Raw genomic sequence first — 13,033 nt, 5'->3', positions numbered from 1 at the left:
TAAATAATAATAATAATAATAATAATAATAATAATAATAATAATAATAATAATAATAATTCAGCACCATGACCAATATCCTCTTTTCCATTACTTCATGTAGAAATGGAACCGGGAGAGGACTTAAAGGTCCCAGGCCCATGTAAAGTATGCACTTCAGTAGCTTCAATCCACTGAGTAAAAGGAGAGTCCATGCCTTTAAATCCTCTGTCCTTCATCTTCCACCCCCCCCCCCCCCAGGGAGTACAAGTGAATGAAGCTAAGTGGGAAGCTAAGGTTGCAACTATCCACTTTAGCATGCTGGGGACAAGACTCTTTCCATGTAGATCCCTGCCCAAGGCCAGCCCCACCACTAGGCAGAATGAGACACCCACCTTGGGCAGCAGCAGCAGCCCCCACTACATTTCTCATGAGCCGCCTCCCTGGCTGTATCTAATGATGCCACTAGAGCATGTGCAAAGTGCATTTCTGTGCCCAGTGAGTATTGATCACTTCCTTCCACTACGTTCTACTCAGTGTACACCCACTGATGCTCGCTTGTTGCAGCCCTGAACTATCAACCCATCTTGCCTGGTTGCCTACTCCCAACACTCCACTGGGGGAAAGGCCCTGTACTGAGTGATCGAGCAGAGAGGCAGGCAGCCCAGGCCTTCCACTCCAGCAGTCCTCATAGGGGTGGGTGTGTCATTCTGCTCTCATGAAGCATTCAGCTGCTGCATTGCAGCATTTGTAGGCAATGAGTTGGCTTCCGGTGGAGGAGCAAGAAAGATGGAGGAGAAGAGAGAGATGGTTTGTACTCTCGAAAGTAGTCTACTGTCCATAGATTTGGTGGAAGGAGCTGTCCGGTCCCTAGTGCTGAATGTTTTCAGCATGGATGGGACAAGGTCATCTCATCCTTTACTTGAGGCAGGACAAAGAATTGGACCAGCCCTGTCTCTGATTGGAGACAGGAGCAAAAAATAAAAATTATTATTTTTCAAAGAGCTTGTTCCACATTTAATGATATTTTCCATCCCTTTGCAAGCCCCCTCCTGATTCATCACACCAGACTGGCCACCGGATGGCTATTGTGCAGTGCTTGTGGGTTTATCCCTTGGAACTTTGGGTTGGCTGACATGGGGACAGAACGCTGGACCAGATGGTCCCTTCGTCCACTCCACCAGCCAGCCCCTTGCTGTCTTCTTAACATTCATCCCTGATATTTATAAGATATTTATACACAGTGTGCAAACAAATCTCTTTTCTCGAGTGACTCAGTGGGGTGGAACAAAACAACACCCGCCAATTCCTCTGTGCGCACGAAAACAAACAAGTGTGAATCCATCATGCAGAAAAGGCACAGATATATAGCACAAAGGTGCTGCGTTACTGTTGTTTTTTAATGATCAGCTAGAATTTAGATCGCCTACTACATATCTGATGCCGGAGACAATTTTTTTGCTCCTGCATCCTGGGTTTTCTCCTCTGCTCTCAGGTTCGGTCCTAATGAGCAATTGAAAGACTACCGTCGTTTCCCCCCAGGGAAGACCACACACGAGCGGCCCATTTCTTGTTCCCTCAGTATCTCCTTCCCTCTCAGCTGACTGCACAGATCAGCCGTCAAAGCATTTCTCTTAATGACAAGCTCCCTTATTCCACTTTTAAGTCTTTCTCGCTCAACCAGGGAGAGAGGGGATTGTGCACAATAGGAGATGCTCTGGGAATCCAGATGCATTGGCATCTACAAATTCTTGACTATTATTTTTTTTTTGGGGGGGGTGATTTTTGCTGCTTTTGCTGAATGTGTAACAACAGCTTCCTCCGTCTTAGCACCAGTTAATCCTTAATCCAGTGTCCTCTTTTTGGGGGGCAGATGGTGATGGCTTTGAAGTGGGTCGGAGGCTGTTGCGTTCATTGTCTCATCCAGGCAACTCGCATTGGTGATTGTACTTGCCTCTTTGTCCTGTCCAATTATCTGCATTCCCATAAAAACAGGAAATTTTCTCTATTTGGGAATTCACATCATCTAACCTAAATATCCTCCCCCTTTGGAGAGAACCCATTGCCCAGTGGGAGATCTGCAGGTATAGGGAGGTATACAAAATTAATAAATAAATAATGATGATAATAATTTGCACGAGGAAGGTTCCAGGTTCCAGTCCTTGACATCTCCAGCCAAAAGGATATCAAATAGAAGAATGTGGGAATAAGAATGATCAGGATTAGATAGAATCATAGAGTTGGAAGGGACCCTGAGCATAATCTAGTCCCAGACCATGCAGCTGTCCCTAACAGGGATTGAACCTGCAACCTTGAGTTATCAGCAGCATGCTCTAACCAACTGGGCAATTTGTCTGGTTCCATTTTCGTGTGAACCTACCTAAATCACGGGGATGCGGGTGGCGCTGTGGGTTAAACCACAGAGCCTAGGACTTGCTGATCAGAAGGTCGGCAGTTCGAATCCCCACAGTGGGGTGAGCTCCTGTTGCTCAGTCCCTGCTCCTGCCAACCTAGCAGTTTGAAAGCATGTCAAAGTGCAAGTAGATAAATAGGTACTGCTCTGGCGGGAAGGTAAATGGCATTTCTGTGCGCTGCTCTGGTTCGCCAGAAGCAGCTTAGTCATGCTGGCCACATGACCCGGAAGCTGTACGCCGGCTCCCTCGGCCAATAAAGCGAGATGAGCACTGCAACCCCAGAGTCGGCCACGACTGGACCTAATGGTCAGGGGTCCTTTTACCTTTACCTTACCTAAATCACATTTAATACATGAACCAAAACACAACTATCCTTTGAAATATTTTAAATTCTCCAAATTTTAAGATGCAGTTCCACAACCACAATAATGTGAAAGGGGGGGGAATCTTATGAGAAAGCATGCATACAATGGATTTATTTACAAGAAAGGGGATTCCAACTGAAAACCAGGAATATTTTTTATTTTATTTTTTGAGTAAGAGCTGTTCGACAGTCGGATGGTTTCCCTTGGAAAGTGGTGGGCTTTCCTTCATGGGAGCTTTTTAAGCAGAGATTGGGTCATCTGTCATGTATGATCTAGTTGAGATTCATGCATTGTATGGGGTTGGACTAAATGACCTTCGGGTTTCCTTCCAACTTTACAGTCCTATGATTCTATGGGGGGGGGGGAATGTTTGCAAACTGATTCAAAAATGGGATGTATTGCATTTAAGTTGGGGGGGGGGGAAATCAGAAACTGTGAGGACCCAAAATCGATTCTTCTGTTTTATGTGAAACCTTGGATAGCTACAACTGGTCAAACTACCCTAAACTAGGTCAGCATAACGCAACATCGTTTGTTCACTGAAATCCCAGATGCAACAAACTCAAGGCCAATGCAATGCTCTTTCCGGTCAACTTCTTTTTCACAGAAAATTGCTGCAAAATTTGGAGAACTGGAAAAGCGAAAAGCTCAGATAACTGAAATCCACAGATCCTTCCATCCCTGCTCCAGAAAGGACTTTACAACTCTCCCTTCTCAAAACTAAGGGGGTTCTGGAGGAGACGGCAAGCAGTAGGGCTGGAATCAAGCTCTATGGGACTTTCTCAAGCTGGGCAAATTTGAAATGCCCACCCAAACGGTAGCTGAACCTCAGATTCCCCATCCTCCATTAGCCACGGTGGCACACCAGCTCAAAAAAGCAGTACTGGGATCTGCAGGAAACGTTCTGCAGTGATGATGAACCGCTAACCACCATCCAGTTCTGTGTGAGCACTTTTCAACAAGAAGCAGTAGTCAAGGACAGAGGGGGTCTCCCTCTGGATTTGGACAGGGCACACACATTTACCTGTCAGGTCAAATGCCCTGCTAGAACGTGTCGCCAGATTCCCACAGAGTATATAGGGGAATCCAGCGGCAGCTGTAGTTATTATGTCTGGGACTGGTAATCTCCCCTCTCTCTCTCACCCCAGATAATCTTCTGGGTGTTTAGTGAGCCATATGTTTTATTTTGATGGTGATATGGATTTCTAGGTGCCATGGAATGCTTTTGTTGTTAATTAAGGCTTCAGACTGAAAGCTGTAATATGAGCTTTCTCTCCCCCCCACCCCCCCGCCCAGTGGCTAATTGGCGGATGGTTCACTAATCTTGTCCTCCTAGCAAAGCTTTGGTTCAGTTAGAAGCCATTAGCTTTGGAAACACAGATGGGAGAAGGCCTGGTCTGCCTCTGCCAACGCTCCCTCTCCTCCAGCTCTTTGCTAACACAATTTTTGCTTTCAAATCAACCAATTCTCATGATGTTCTCTGCACAGGTCAGGAGTTCCTTTTGGTGTGATTGTGAAAACAGGATGCTTTGAAATCGAGAAGTCCCTCCGTGGACGATTCTCTCTGCCAGTCTCCATTTGTTTCCATGCCCGGGATAACTGGATCAATAGTCATCTCGTTGGTTTTTAAAGAGATAATTGAGTAATAGCTGCTAATCAGATTGCAGATTCTCTCCCACCTTCCTGGCCTTCCAAGAACATCAGGGGAAACAAACAAAGCACAGCGTTTGTTTACTTATCTCCCATTGCATTTTTCTTAGGCTTCAACCCCCTTTCATGCTGCAGGATCCATTGGTCTGGAATGCTGGGGCTGGAGGACCTGAGTTCAAATCTTTACACAGCTCTTACTATCAGAAAGTTTTTCTTGATGTTTAGTCAGAATCCCCTTTCTTGTAACTTGAAACCATTGATTTGAGTCCTATCTTCCGCACAGCAGAAAACAAGTTTGTTCCCTCTTCCATGTGACAGCTCTTGAGATATTTGAAGATGGCCATCATCTCTCCTCACAGCCTCCTCTTTCCCAGGCTAAGCATAGCCAGCTGCTTCAACCGTTCCTCATAGGGCTTGGTTTCCAGACTCTTGATCGTCTTGGTCGCCCTCCTCTGCACACCTTCCAGCTTGCCAACATCCTTCTTAAATTGTGGTGCCCAGAATTGGACACAGGAGTCCAAGTGTGGTCTGACCAAGGCAGAATAGAGTGGTACTGCTACTTCGCTTGATCTGGGCACTAGATTTAAGGGCTCGCACACAGCCCTATCTTTCTTCCAGGCAAGCAAAAAAGAATGATCACAATTCAGTGGCACATTCTAACCGCACAAGAAAGAACCCAAGGAGTTGTGGCCTCTGGGATCGGCTGCTGCCAGGGGAGAATCCCAAGGGCAAAATAGAGATGTATGAAAGGGAAACTGCCCACCAATCTCAGTTGGCCTAAAAAGGTAAAGGTAAAGGACCCCCTACAGTTAAGTCCAGTCACGAATGACTCTGGGGTTGCGGCACTCATCTCACTTTACTGGCCGAGGGAGCCAACGTTTGTCCGCAGACAGTTTTTCCGGGTCATGTGGCCAGCAGGACTAAGCAGCTTCTGGCGAAACCAGAGCAGTGCAAGGAAACGGCGTTTACCTTCCCGCCGGAGTGGTACCTATTTATCTACTTGAACTTTGACGTGCTTTCGAACTGCTAGGTTGGCAGGAGCAGGGACCGAGCAATAGGAGCTCACTCCGTCGCGGGGATTTGAACCGCCGACCTTCTGATCGGCAAGCCCTAGAGGCTCAATGGTTTGGACCACAGTGCCACCTGCATCCCTACCTTCTTACATATCCAGGAAGTGGCTTTGCCTATCATTTTCTCTGGTTCCCCGTCGGTCTCCCTGCCTTCCACCCGACCAGACCCAAAGGGCACCAGGCACCACTGTGTCCGAGATTGAAAGAGAGCACCAGATGGCTTAAATGCCAAAGTCTCTAGGCCTGTCCTGAACACTTAGCAACCTCTGAGAGGTGTGCAGTTGCCGCACGCCTGAGCCTCAAATTGCAAATCCTTTCAGTGGTCCATGCAAGCCCATGCTCCTCAATCTAACTGGGCAGCTTGCTTGTCCTTGGGGTGCGAAAGGATGCTTGAAACTGCCGAGGCTGCAAATGAAAATTGCTTTGGGGGGTTTTTAGGAGGAGAATTAACTTTGACTCCGTCTCCTGCTCTCTGAATTAGTAATCAACCTGGCAGATGGATCCTAGCCAGATTCCGACCTCAGAGCAGGCCAGAAAAAGACCCCAGTAGAACAGAGCTGCTGAGCTGCTGAGCTGTGGCTGCTCCACTTCCTCTTGAGTGGAGAGGAGTCCTTAATTCACTCTATTCCCAGGGCCCAAGCAGTGCTGTTTCTTACTGAGAAGTTGACCCAGAAGTTGCTTCTGAAGGAAGTCACACCAGCAACAGTTGCAGAGGAGGCATTTTGTGGTAGAAGGACACTCTGAGAACTTGATCGTTGAAAATTCCAACATAACATTCCAGACTAATGCACAGATTTCGACTTGCTTATCCACAGGACTGAAACTACAAATTTCGCTTTTCACTATGAATAAGTAATACATATATTTTGCAGCAGTGGGGGGACCTCTGCCTGTGGGTCTAAATTGGCCCACCAGGACTCCCTGTGTGGTCCATGAGGTAGTCTTCTACAAGCCACGTTCATTTAGCCTTACCCTTGACATCAGATATGGCAGGTAAAGACAGGTTTGAGCTGAAAGGGGGCTTGTGGGCACCACCAATCACCATATTTACATGTGAACTTTCATGTAGGGTTTTTCTGTTGTTGTTTTGAGACTGCAGATTAGCACAGAAATGTGGCAAGGGGGGCCATTTTGGCTATGGGGCAGGGAGAGCTGGCAATCCATGAAAATCTAAAGACAAATAAAGAAGAGCCCTGCTAGATCAAGCCAATGGCACATCTAGTTTAAGGTGCTGGTTTTAACCTTTAAAGCCCTATATGGCCTAGGACCCTTGTACCTACGGGACCGCCTCTCCTGGTATGTCCCACGGAGGACCTTACGGTCTTCAAATAAAAACATATTGGAGATCCTGGGCCACAGGGAGGTTAGGCTGGCCTCAACCAGAGCCAGGGCTTTTTTGGCTGTGGCCCCGATCTGGTGGAACGCTCTGTCCCAAGAGACTAGGGCCCTGCGGGACTTGACATCTTTCCACAGGGCCTGCAAGACAGAGCTGTTCTACCAGGCCTTTGTCCAGGGCACAGCCTGACCCCCTCCTCACAGAACTCTAGCCCAATGGTTGCCATTAATTTGATTTTGAATTGATTTAGAATGTATTGATTTTAGAATGTATTTCAATTGATTGATTGTGATTTTATGTGTTATTTTACTGTTGTTAGCCGCTCTGAGCCTGGCTTCAGCTGGGGAGGGCGGGATATAAATAATAAAAAATATTATTATTATTAGTCATCATAGAACTGTGGAGTTGGAAGGGACCCGAGGGTCATCTAGTCCAACCCTCTGCAGCATAGGAATCTTTCACCCAGTGTGGGGCTCAAACCCATAACTCTGAGAGTAAGAGTCTCATGCTCTACTGAGTGAGTCGTCAGGTTAGGTGCAGCGTCCTGTTCTCACTGTGGCCAACCAGATAGATGCCTGTCGGAAACCCACAAGCAGGACTTGAGCACAGGAGCACCCAACCCCAACGCAGTTCTATGATGACATCATAGTGTGACATCTGACATCACAATGCCGTTACAGAGGCTGTGATGAGAAAGCCATGTGGGCTGTGGTCTCCAATGACCATCCCGCCTGCAGCTTCTATGTTTCATCCAAACTTGCCTCTTCTGAAAGGATACAGGGGGCAATCCTTTCCCTCCTATCCTTTGACATTCCTGCCCACTTCACCTCCTCATTCAGTTCACGTCTCCCTTATTATTTTGATTTGCTGCCATATCTGCATTGCAGGGGTAATGGGGAGGTGGTTCTTGGGGTACCTTTCGAGTCTACGTTTTTGTGGTTCTGTAGCAGGTACCTCGTGCTTTCAACTACCGCTGTGTTCCCTCCTAGCCTGGCCTCTCTACAACATTACAAAGGTGATGAGGCCTCATGTCAAGGCTTGAAGGATTAGCTTCAACTACTCCCCTCCCTCCCCGTGAGCTCTTGAACCATGGACTGAGCTGGGTCTCTCACACCTCATTATCCACGTCCCTCCTTAGGCCTCCACATCACCCTGCAGGTAGATGTTCTGTGCTGAATATGATTAGGACTCACCTGCTCTCCACAGCTAGCTGATGTGATCAGATCCCTCCAAGGAGGTCATCTATCAATGTATTAGCCACCCTACCCACTATAATAATCTCTCTCTCTCTTACACTCATGTACCTACAATAGATTCCCAAAGCCCATAAATGAATATGCACTGCACACTTAAAGCACTATGATATGCACTGGCCGTGGCTTCCCTCAAAGGATTCTGGGAGCTGTAGTATGTTAAGGGCGCTGAAAGTTGTCAGGAGGCTCCATTTCCCCCACAGAGCCGCAATTCCCAAAACACTTTGACTTGCCAATCCCTTTCCCCAGGGAACTGTGAGAAATGTACCGGTAACTCTGCGAGGGGATCAGGGATCTTGTTATGTACTGAGTTGAATAGAATCCAAAGGGCAGCAGTCTGATTGGTCCTAGAACAATAGGATTCAGAATGCAGCAGTCTGATTGGCCCTAGAACAATAGGATCCAGAATGCAGCAGTCTGATTGGTCCGCAGGAGCCACCCCATCCAACTCCAGGTGGAAGTGAATCAAAACCCTGACTGGCCTACAGGAGAATCCCATAATTAGCCAATCACATGGGGCCCATTATATAAATAATGTATATAAAGCAGACATTTTGGGGGAACTTCCATTCCTCACCACTATGAGCTGAATAAAGAGCATGAAATCCACACTCGATTCCGAGTATATTTCAGGTCTCCTAACAGCTTTTGGCGCCCTTAACAAACTACATTTCCCAGGATTCTTTGGGGGAAGCTAGGACTGCTTAAAGTGGTAGGCTACTGCTTTAAATGTATCGTGCGGATCCAGATCTCTATTAAACCTTAAGCTTTCTGGGGGGAAAGGACCTGACCTTCTCCCTGCTCAAGTTAGATTCAATGCACCTTATATTGCATAATATCAACACAACTGCACAAACATATATTTCACTGTCTGTTTATAGGGCCCTGTCCTTCTTTTTGGAAGCTTTGTCTTCTAAATCTCTGCCCTTCAGCTGGAAGGGCCCATGCTGGGTGAGGGATTGTTTGCTAAACAGCTCTGTGAGGGGAACAGGGACAGGGGTAGTCTTTGCCTAGGCTGGTTCTCGTAATCTTTGCACATGCTGGTGTTCGTGAAATGTTTTCTGGGAAATGCTCTGGTTCCCGAGAAGCCTATTGGGGAACCGGAAATCAGAAGTTCAGTCACAGAGGGCAAGCTTCCCTCAATTGCATCTCCATTAGACATCTCTACCAATGTGCAGAACTGTGGAATGTGTCTGGGGGTCTCTTCTGAAGCCAAACTAGAGCAGACTGCAGGGGTTCCACAATTGTGGGGTTTATCTCAAAGGCAAAATGCCCCTGGGTGGGATCATAAGGAAATGAAAAATCCCAGATGCTGGGTCAGGGCAAAGGTCAATCTAATTGAGCATCCTGGTCAACCAGATTTCCCCATGGAAAACTCATAATAAGGATGTGAGCATATCATCACTCTTCCTGCCTATCTCTAGCAGTGGAGGCAGAGAATAGCCATAGTCTCATGTAGTCAGTGATAGCCCCATCTTCCATGACAAATGTGTCTGTTCCTCTTATGAAGGCATCTGAGGTGGTGGATTAAGGCCGGGTTCTGAGGCTGCTTAGGCAAACAGCAGCAAGGGATGGAAAATTCAGGACAGAAACATGGCAAGTCTGTGTCATGGGCCTCCTTCAAATTGTTGGGGAGGGGGAGCAGTTTTTCACAAAACCCACCAAAGATGAACTCATGGGTCTCCTGTCAGCTCAACTGATGAGGACCTAAGTCACACGGGGAACCTGTGAGACTTTAGAGAGTAGCTGAACATCCAAAATTTGCCCCACAATCCTCTGCAATGTGCAGAGCTCACTGGTAGAATCATAGAATCTTAGAGCTGGAAGGGACCCAAAGCATAGCTGTCAACTTTTCCCTTTTCTTGCAAGGAATCCTATTTGGAATAAGGGAATTTCCCTTTAAAAAGGGGGAAAGTTGACAGACCAGATCAAAGGGTGATCTGGTCCAACCCCCTGCAATGCAGGAATCTCAGCTAAAGCATCCATAACAGATGGCCATTCAACCACTATTTAAAAACCTCTAAGGAAGAAGACCATAAAGAAGGCTGATCGCCGAAGAATTGATGTTTTTGAATTCTGGTGCTGGAGGAGACTCTTGAGAGTCCCATGGAATGCAAGAAGATCAAACCTCTCCATTCTTAAGGAAATCAGCCCTGAGTGCTCACTGGAAGGACAGATCCTGAAGCTTAGGCTCCAAGACTTTGGCCACCCCATGAGAAGAGAAGACTCCCTGGAAAAGACCCTGATGTTGGGAAAGATGGAGGGCCCAAGGAGAAGGGGACGACAGAGGACGAGATGGTGGGAGAGTGTTTCTTGAAGCTACCAGCATGAGTTTGACCAAACTGCGGGAGGCAGTGGAAGACAGGAGTGCCTGGCGTGCTCTGGTCCAGGGAGTCACGAAGAGTCGGACACGACTAAACGACTAAACAACAACAACAACAGCAAGGAAGAAGAGTCCACCACCTCTCATGGGAGCCTGTTCTACTGCTGAACAGCTCTGACTGTCAGAAAGTCTTTCCGAATGTTTAGTTGGAATCTCCTTTCTTGTAACTTTGCACCTGCTTTGCATCCAGAAGGTGCCAGGTTCAATCCCCACCTTCTCCAGATGATGCCCCCTGCCTAAAATCCTGGAGATCCTCTGCCAATCAGTGTGGGCAGTAATGAGCTAAGTGGACCAATGTTCTGACAGCTTCCGATACAGGATAGCATGGCAGGTGCTTCGGGGTGCCTTAGTGCTCAGCAGACCACGTGGAATTAGGAAAAGTTTCTCTGTTGTGCAAACAGCCTGTGGAAATTTTCCAGCATATTTGCAGGGAGAGAAATTGGGAGAAAGCTTTTTTTTTTCCTCCTAGAGGGAGGATAACCCTCCATCAATTTCACGATGGTGGAGCTCATCATTAAAGTGGCAGGAGCACATCTTAAGAACTTAAGAGCATAAGAAGAGGCTGCTGGATCAGGCCACCGTCCATCTAGTCTGCCGTTCTCACATTGGCCAACCAGTTGCCCCAATGGGAATCCCACAAGCAGGATTCGAACACAAGAGCCGTCTTCCCTCCTGTGGTTTCCAGCAACTAGTATTCAGAATCACCTTAGAGACCAACTGTAGAGACAGAACATTGCCATCATGGCAAGGAGCCATCACTAGCCCTCTCCTCCATAAATCTGCCTAATCCTCTTCTAAAGCCATCTAAGTTGGTGACCATTACTGTCCCCTGTGGGACCAAATTCCATAGTTTCCATAGCTCATTTCCTTTTTTTCCTAAACATGTTTTGAATGGCACTCTGGCCACCATTCTTCATCCTCCACCGAGTCTAGCAACATAAGAAGAAAGTTAGGTCCATCACAAAATAAATGAAGGGAGGAAAAAGAAAAGGTCGGGAGAATGAATGTCTTCTGATAGATTTCAGCTCAGCCCTGGTTCCCTGAAAGTAGGAAGTGTGAAAGCTGGCGCTATACATCATGGAAATGCAGTTCTGTGACAGCAGAGGCGGAAAAGCAAAACTCTGGGGGAAATGAAGGAGGCTTTCTGCATCTGCATCCATATGAGAGCTATGCAGACCAGAACATGCCATGTGGGGAAGACTCTGTAGGACTTTGGAAGTCTTCCATTGGAAGCATCGAGAGAAAGTTTGGCACTATGTCTTGGAAGGAACATTCTGCATGGCAAGCTATGCATGATGGTGATGAAGTTAAGAGTCCCATATAAAGAAGTTATTCTTTGGTGTACATTTCTTGAGATTCAGGATGTCTAATAATAATAATAATAATAATTTATTATTTATACCCCACCCATCTGGCTGGGCTTCCCCTGCCACTCTGGGCGGCTTCTAACAAAATATTAAAATACAGTAATGCATCAAACATCAAAAGCTTCCCTAAACAGGGCTGCCTTCAGATGTCTTCTAAAAGTCTGGTAGTTGTTGTTTTCTTTGACATCTGGTGGGAGGGCATTCCACAGGGTGGGTGCCACCACTGAGAAGGCCCCCTGCCTGGTTCCCTGTAACTTGGCTTCTCGCAGCGAGGGAACTGCCAGAAGGCCCTCGGCTCTGGACCTCAGTGTCTGGGTAGAACGATGGGGGTGGAGAACCCCCTTCCCTTCCCCCCCAAGAAATTAACCCCTTAGGGAAGGGTTAGGGTTATTTAAGGGTGAAGGTCACGTCACACAGTCCAATTATTAGATGTGCTGTTGAACCACATTCTCACCCTGCATTTGAGACACTGTGAAGAGTCCTGGCATCCCCCAAAGTATTCTGGGAACTGCCGTTCGTTAAGGTGGCAAGAGCTGTGAAGAGATGCCCTGTCCCCCTCACAGAACTACAATTCCCAGAGTTCCCTGTCAAGTGGCATTGACTGTTAAACCGCTCTGGGAATTGTAGATCTTGGAGGGGAATAGGGATCTCCTAAAAATCACCAGCGCCCTTTAAGAATCTACAGCTCACAGGAGTCTTTTGTTGGGGACACGCCGTGACAGTTCAAAGCTTCAAATGCATGATGTGAATTTGAAATGTGCATCCACAAATGCAATGTGCGAATAAGTCCAACAGGTATTTTCAAGGCGAGCACATCTCCTGCTTAGCCGAAAAGCAGGGTTGGCTGCAAATTCCAAAGGAGTGCACTGAGCAGCAAAGTCCATTTCCCCACTGCGCACCTTGCCATTTTTTCTCTCCCTGCAGCATCTTTTCAATGTAGAATAGCTGTGGGTGTGTGGACAGCTGTGGCTGAGGGTGTGTGAGCATGGGAAGGCCATGTGTGTGCCGGCGTGTGCTGGCTCGGGGTAGTGGGAGAGAGAGCAGCCGTCTGCTCGGCGCTGAGTTTCAGGTTGTTTTGACACCAAGAGTCTTCGTGAAAGTGCAGCATGGTGGTGTTGTTGCTGGTGGCGCAGAACGTGAGAGGTGTCCTGGTCAGCTGGAAGGCAGGTGTATGGACTCTAGTGAAGGTCTTCAGCTGGATTGAGTTTGGTAAGGAA

General features: G+C 47.3%; 1 protein-coding gene across 2 annotated transcripts in view; it reads left to right on the top strand.

Moving 5' to 3' along the window:
- ADGRB1 (adhesion G protein-coupled receptor B1) overlaps positions 1 to 13,033 on the top strand; it is a 381,963-nt gene that overhangs the window by 257,619 nt on the left and 111,311 nt on the right. The window lies entirely within an intron of this gene.

This window comes from Podarcis muralis, chromosome 8 (assembly GCF_964188315.1).
Source record: "Podarcis muralis chromosome 8, rPodMur119.hap1.1, whole genome shotgun sequence".
Lineage (NCBI taxonomy): Eukaryota > Metazoa > Chordata > Lepidosauria > Squamata > Lacertidae > Podarcis > Podarcis muralis.
Note: the sequence above shows the minus strand (reverse complement) of the source record. Positions and strands in the feature narration are given on the sequence as shown.